Genomic DNA, 6,831 nt, shown 5'->3' with positions numbered 1-6,831 from the left:
ATCCTCTCAAACATGGTTAGCTACAAATCTCCAACCTCTACAAAATACAACTGGGCAGGGTATGAAATGAATAGTCTTATTAACACCTATTTCAGTCTCCACAGATTCAGTGTAATAATATATGCCCTTCATACATACATATACAGTAATATTACTGTGAAATTTGTTTTGCTGTAACACAAAAGAACATTGAGATATTAAATGAATGAAATCAACCAAAGGGTAACATTTCTGTGGATGCATTGGCAAAATTTAAAAATATGTTGAGTGCCAATATAGTATTACTAGTGATTAATATCTAGCTCAAATTCAGATGGTCAGCTGTGTAGCAACAACACATTTACAGACTGAATACAGTACCACTTTACAGCTGAGCACATCGGACTCTTGCCTCAGGGCCTTACAATTACAGAGGCCCAATTCTATAGGGCCCAGCGCATTGATTTGCAAGGGGCCCTATGATACTGCTAAGATGGCCCTGGTTGAATGTCCTGTTTTTGTGGCATAATAGAGACAGAAGTCAATGCAAATGCTTTTATGTAGTTGCTTGACTTTTCAGAAATGACGACAAAATCCTCTTCATATCACACCATATTGCTTAACCCTTTAGCATTTAATCTGACCATGTCCAGCCCAGATGTTCTATCTGTCTTATGTTAAAACTGACCAGATGCAACCTCTCACATCTACCCTACAATGTCATTCTAAAGAATATACAAACACACCACTGAAATCTTGAAGCTATAAGATAATGCTCGATTAATTGCAAACAATTTGAATAAATAGGCATTACTTTTGACAGAATAATGCGAATGCTAAAAAGTTTTAAAAATGGTAAAAGAACACACTGGAATTATGTGGCTTTTTACATACCATATCTGGATAAAAAAAAAGAAGAGATTGTATGATCACAGCTGAAATGACTTTTGTTATAGTCCTATATGATCAAGGCTGACCTGGGCTAAATGACAAAGGTGCAAGTGTAACTGTGTGGCTGTGTAGTTGAGAAGCTTGCTTCCCAATCATGTGGTTTTGGGTTCAGTCCCATTGTGTGGCACCTTACTGAGTATCTTCAACTATAGCCCCAGGCTGACTAAAAGTCTTGTGAGTTGATTTGGTGGGTAGAAATTCAACGAAGATGGTAAGCTGGCAGAAATGTTACCCCGCCGGGCGAAATGCTTAGCAGTATTTCGTCTGCCATTACGTTCTGAGTTCAAATTCCGCCGAGGTCAACTTTGCCTTTCATCCTTTTGGGGTCGATAAATTAAGTACCAGTTACACACTGAGGTTGATGTAATCAACTTAGTCCCTTTGTCTGTCCTTGTTTGTCCCCTCTATGTTTAGCCCCTTGTGGGTAATAAAGAAATAAGAAATTCAAAGAAGCCCATCATATGAGTTTGTGTGTGTGTGTGTGTGTGTACCCTTGTCTTGACATCTTGAGGTGATTGCAAGCTAACATTACTGTTATACAATCAATGTGGTTGATAGGGAAATATTATTTTGCTTGAAAACAGGTGCAGCGTAGTGACATGAAGGGCGTGTAGCTGTAAAAAGCCTGCCGCTACAAATTCTGTCTGACCCCTGCATGCATGGAAAAGTTGATGTTAAAACGATAGTGATGAATGATATCTATGAAAATGCTATGGTGCATTGAAAGGCGGTAGCCTGGCAATCTGAAGGGCATTCTTAGGCAGCTGGACTGATAAGAGAAAGGAGGAGGAGGCAGTCACAACACCATGCTGATATCAAGCCAAAGCTGGATGGATACACTACCTTGCTAAATTTCATCACAAATGATCCATCCCATTTTAAACATTCGGCTGCAAGTCTGGGCTATTAATAAGCCAATTCTAGATACCATACCAATACAGTCACTAATTATTTTTCCACTGCCATACCTTTTAATAACTCTCCTTCCTCACCGCCTCTGCCATGAATGATGGAATTACGAATGATAAACAAAAACTTCCCAGTCAGTGAGATAATCACTCTACCACTACATACCCCAAAATGTGAAGATAACTCAGAAAATGGCGTTTGTTACTTTGAACCCCCCATTGCAAGAACAACAACAACAGCAGAAGATCACTGCTTCGCATCCCCCACACCATATCTATTCCCCAACTGTTTGTTGTAGGTTTATCACTTGGTATCCACCTAAATGATATAACTGGGGTTAAACTGTCAATATCTCCACCCAGATACAGAGTTTGTGTATCCCACTACCATCATTAAAAATAACACAAGTGCCTTCTTCATCTCAAACTGTGTGAGAAGTTACTCATTATAAAACAAGCCAAACAAGGGAACCTCTACGTGGCTGCTTGATTTGTTAGAACTAGCAGCCAAATATCCATCCCATCATATACTACTGTGTTTAAAAAGAAAATGAATGGCACATTGGGTTATTTTATTTATGCACCTGTTTTCAAGCCTAGCCAGGCTCATGGGCTTGGTTTCCCGGTTTCTATGGCATATGTGTTCCCCCCAGCTGGACGGGACGCCAGTCCATCGCAGCGTTACTCAAGAAACAGGAAGAAAGAGTGAGAGAAAGTTGAGTCGAAAGAGTACAACAGGGGTCACCACAACCCCCTGCCGGAGCCTCGTGGAGCTTTTAGGTGTTTTCGCTCAATAAACACATACAACGCCCAGTCTGGGAATCGAAACCACGATCCTCTGACCGCGAGTCTGCTGCCCTAACCACTGGGCCATTGCGCCTCCGTAGTCCTAGATACACAATACTTAAGTGAAGGCCAGAGTGTGCATAACTGAAACCCTTTTAATCATAAGGTCTGCTTGTTTACGGTTGACCTGGGGCTAAACAACTCACTTTGGCACTTTAGGCAAGTGTCTTCTATTATTATAGCCTTGTGTTGACCAAAGTCTTTTGAATGGATCTGATAGATGGAAACTGAAAGAAGCTCATTGTATTTGCATATATGTGTGTGTTTCTCTGTGCCTGTATCTGTTGCCCCCCCCCCCCCTACACCACCACCACCACTTGGCAACTGGTGTTGATGTGTTTATGTCCTCGTAAATTGGCAGTTCAGCAAAAAAGACTGATAGAATAAGTAGGATATGGTTTTAAAAACATAAGTACTGGGAGTGATTTGTTTGACTAAAATTCTTCAAGGCAGAATCCCAGCATGACTGCTATCTAATGACTGAAACTAGTAAAAGGTTTATATATATATATATATATATATATATATATATATATATTCTGTTTTCTTGAACTTTTGATTCTTGATAAACTCATGTTTATCTTTGTCTTTACCGATAATCTATGAGCATATGTTTGGTGGGCCAATGTACATGGCGACCACTACAAGTTGTAGTGACTTATATAGATGGAGGAGGGGTTGGTGTGTGTGATGGTGTTGGCTGCAGTGGAGTAGAATTTGTTTTATGTTGTACTGTGAATGTGGGAGGTGTATGAAGTGGTATTGTATCACTGTCTGTGTACGCCCCGCTTAAGCCTGTCTATTGAGACAGTTTCCTTTTTACCATTAATGTCTATGGTATATAGTTTGTCTGTGTGTGACAGGACACACAATATGGTCCTGTGTATGGAGGTGTGAGAGGGAGTTTCACAGTGTCATTTTGTAGAAACATATGATTCCAAGAATCAATGTCTTTTAGAACTGATGATTTAGTGGTTTGGTGTTGTGTTGACATGGGTAGCAGTTCTTGCATGTATTTGCAAAGTCTGTGTATGTACATAGTGGGTCCTGTGAGGATAGATCCACTGGAGCCAACATCTGGCCTGGCAACAAAATAGGTGTGCCATTATTAAGTTCTGCAGGGGGAATAACTGAGATCCTCCTTTATTGAGGCTTGGCAACCAAGAAGGACTATTGGAAGATATTCGCTCCAACGCTGCCGATCTAGGTAAGCACGCAAAGCAGCTTTCATTTGATGGTGGAATTGTTCTACCATACCGTTGGATTGTGGATGGTAATTGGTGGCTTGAATCCAACGTGCGCTTATGGTCTTCGTGAGCTTGTGGAAGAGTTGCAATTCAAACTGTTTTCCATGGTTGGTAGTGATGGGGGTAGGTCTCTGTACCATGATATCCATTCTGTGAGAAAAGCTTTGGCAACAGATTCTGCAGTGATATCTACTAAAGGAATAGCTTCCGGCCAACATGTAAAATGATCAATGCAGGTGAGCGGGTAGGTATATCCCGGGCTGACTGGCTAAGGTCCGACAAGGTTGATGTGTACATGGTTGAAACGTACATCTGGTGTGTTGAATGTGCCAAGGGGTGCACGGATGTGCCTATGCACCTTTGAATTCTGACAGAAAAAGCAGGAGTGTGACCAAGTAGTGATGTCTCGTCTCATATTTGGCCAAAAGAATCTAGCCTAAATGAGTTTCACTGCGGCGGTGACGCCAGGGTGTGACAGGTTATGCAGTTTGCTGAAGACTGTTTGTCTGTGAGTCTCCAGAGCAAAAGGACGATGAGAATTTGTGAAAGTATCGCACAGGAGTATCTATGTAGTCGTTCAACTTTTACACATCCTACCTTAAAAAAAAACGAAGGGCTCGTATCATGTAGTTCTAAATATCTAAAAGAAAAAAAAAAAGAGGAAAAGAAAAAGAAAAAAGATAGGGATGGTCATAGTAGGTACACCTTTAATCAAAAGTTTATTTAATCGAAACCAGCCTAGTCTCAAACAACAAGAAGACTCCATCCATATTAGTGACCAAACACCTGTTGTTTTCCTTAGACAAAACTATTTTGCATGCATAAAAGTTAAGTTAGGGTTGTTTCGTCACAGGTCAGCTTTGACTTAACAGAATCATAATCAAAAGTGAAAGAAGAAAAAAAAGAAGAAAGGGAAGAAAGAAAATATTGCAGCCCCAACAACCCCGTCTTTTATTTTTCTTCAACGAGTGAGAACACACTGTGCATTATGTAGGGTGTGGTTTGAAGGAGATGTATAGGAGTATCGTCGGTACCATGTTCATGTTCTAACACGATTAACGCACAACAAAACTGGTGATATTACTCTCTCTTCACTTCGCCTTTGCACGAGGTGTATCGCTATATCCTATTTCCCCTCAGATAAACAGAACTTTTTTTTGTTTTTTGTTACTGCAAAATACAATACTGCAAAGAAAATTTGAAGAAGAGAACAAGATAGGAATTGCGAGGAAGGAAAAGGGGAAACAAAGAGAGAGAGAGAGAGAGGCATGAATGAAAAAAGGAGGAAAAATGAAAAATCTGTGAGAGAATGCGAAGAGTTCAGTTTGGCTGCAGACGAACTAATCGCCACAATAATAAATTTTTTTTCTGATCCACGTGGTAACTAACCGGTCTCTTTCTGGGAAGATATAATATTCCTCTATACTAGGCTCTTGCCTGCTTCTCTTCCCCCCCCCTCTCTCTCTCTCTCGTTCTTGTAGCGGTTTTCATCATGTAAGGTTCGACAGAATAGTTGGTTTGAGCAGCATAAACATAATGATGACATCATATAAGAGTGTTGGCGAGTACAAATTGCGTGTCTATTCAAGCTGAACCTAGGGTACGTAATGTGTATTCGATTTTTTTTTCTACGTGTTGATATGTTTAAACACTTTTCAGAACATCAACAGTGTTTTTATATCCCTAATTCAGCATCACAATAATCTGTTTGTCTTTTACTTGCTATAATTATTGTGAAAACCAAAATTCATCTTTGCCCTTCTAATAAGGTACAACTTACTATTAATAGCTACACCTTACTCTACATACACGCAGATACATATATTCTTTCATTCATTTCCAATATGCTTGTTTCTTACAGGGAAGGAGACATTTAATGCTGTGACTGTTAAATTTTATTTTCACGTAGTTTAATTTTTCTTTTTTCCTTTTTCCTTTTTCATTTGACGTTTTGTCTTCACTGCAACTAGGAACAAAACGGAAAAAAAATCGAATATTAAATATTATTTTATCTATTACTCGACGTTTATTTTACACACATCTGGAAAAAAAAAAGACCATGGTACATTAAATCTTTATTACGCATGCAAATCATTGAAATATTTTCCTAAAAAAAAAGTACACAGAGGCAAAGAAGAAAAAAAAAAACATTCCTCCGCTGTTCCATTTAATAATGTGTACTTTAAGCTTGAACCGTGAAGGTTCTGAATCAAACTCGAACATTATCCTACTTATGTGTGTGTGTGTGTAAAATATGTATACTTATACAAACACAGATGTGTTTGTGTGTATGTATATACACACACACACACACACATCCACATTTATGTAGACAGGCATGTATGTTTGTATATATATTATGTGTGTGTGTGTATGTATGTATGTATATTATAGTATATACAGTTAAAACGAAGAAACACTTGAAAATAAAATCATTTTTACTAACTGAAATCAATACACAATATATTGTTATCTCTAGATACGATCGTGTTTCTAGCAGTTGTTCATAGTAATATATGGATGGACAGTTGATACCTTCATCAGCGGAAAAACTGTCATGAGAGATTATTTTCTTTCTATCTTTCTTTCTTTCTTTCTTACACACGCACACACACACACACGCACATATTCTCCTTTCTCTCACACACGCACACTTCTCAAACAAACTTACAACGACATTGTAATATAGAATTCCTTATTTCGTTTGCGTTAGATAAAACAGAAATTTCATTTATATAAAAGGTAAAATAAAAGCCTTTAATGTGTTAAATTCATGTCAACAGACACAAATAAACCATTTAAATGCAATGAAACTATTTCGAGAAACTTAAAAAAAAAAAAACTCTAACAAGTTAGATGAACCGTTTACATTAACCTATGTTATATAATGTTATATATAT

General features: G+C 38.4%; 1 protein-coding gene across 3 annotated transcripts in view; it reads left to right on the top strand.

Annotated features, from left to right (window-relative positions):
• LOC106880179 (uncharacterized) overlaps positions 1-6,831 on the top strand; it is an 83,502-nt gene that overhangs the window by 14,038 nt on the left and 62,633 nt on the right. Inside the window, exon 1 of one of the 3 annotated variants that reach the window (XM_014930026.2) lies at positions 5,386-5,531. The exons of the other annotated variants lie outside the window; for them this stretch is intronic. The gene's annotated coding sequence lies outside the window, so the exon portion shown is untranslated. Of the gene's footprint in view, positions 1-5,385; positions 5,532-6,831 lie in introns of those variants that run through there. 3 annotated transcript variants of the gene reach the window in all.

Source organism: Octopus bimaculoides, chromosome 12 (genome assembly GCF_001194135.2).
Source record: "Octopus bimaculoides isolate UCB-OBI-ISO-001 chromosome 12, ASM119413v2, whole genome shotgun sequence".
Lineage (NCBI taxonomy): Eukaryota > Metazoa > Mollusca > Cephalopoda > Octopoda > Octopodidae > Octopus > Octopus bimaculoides.
Note: the sequence above shows the minus strand (reverse complement) of the source record. Positions and strands in the feature narration are given on the sequence as shown.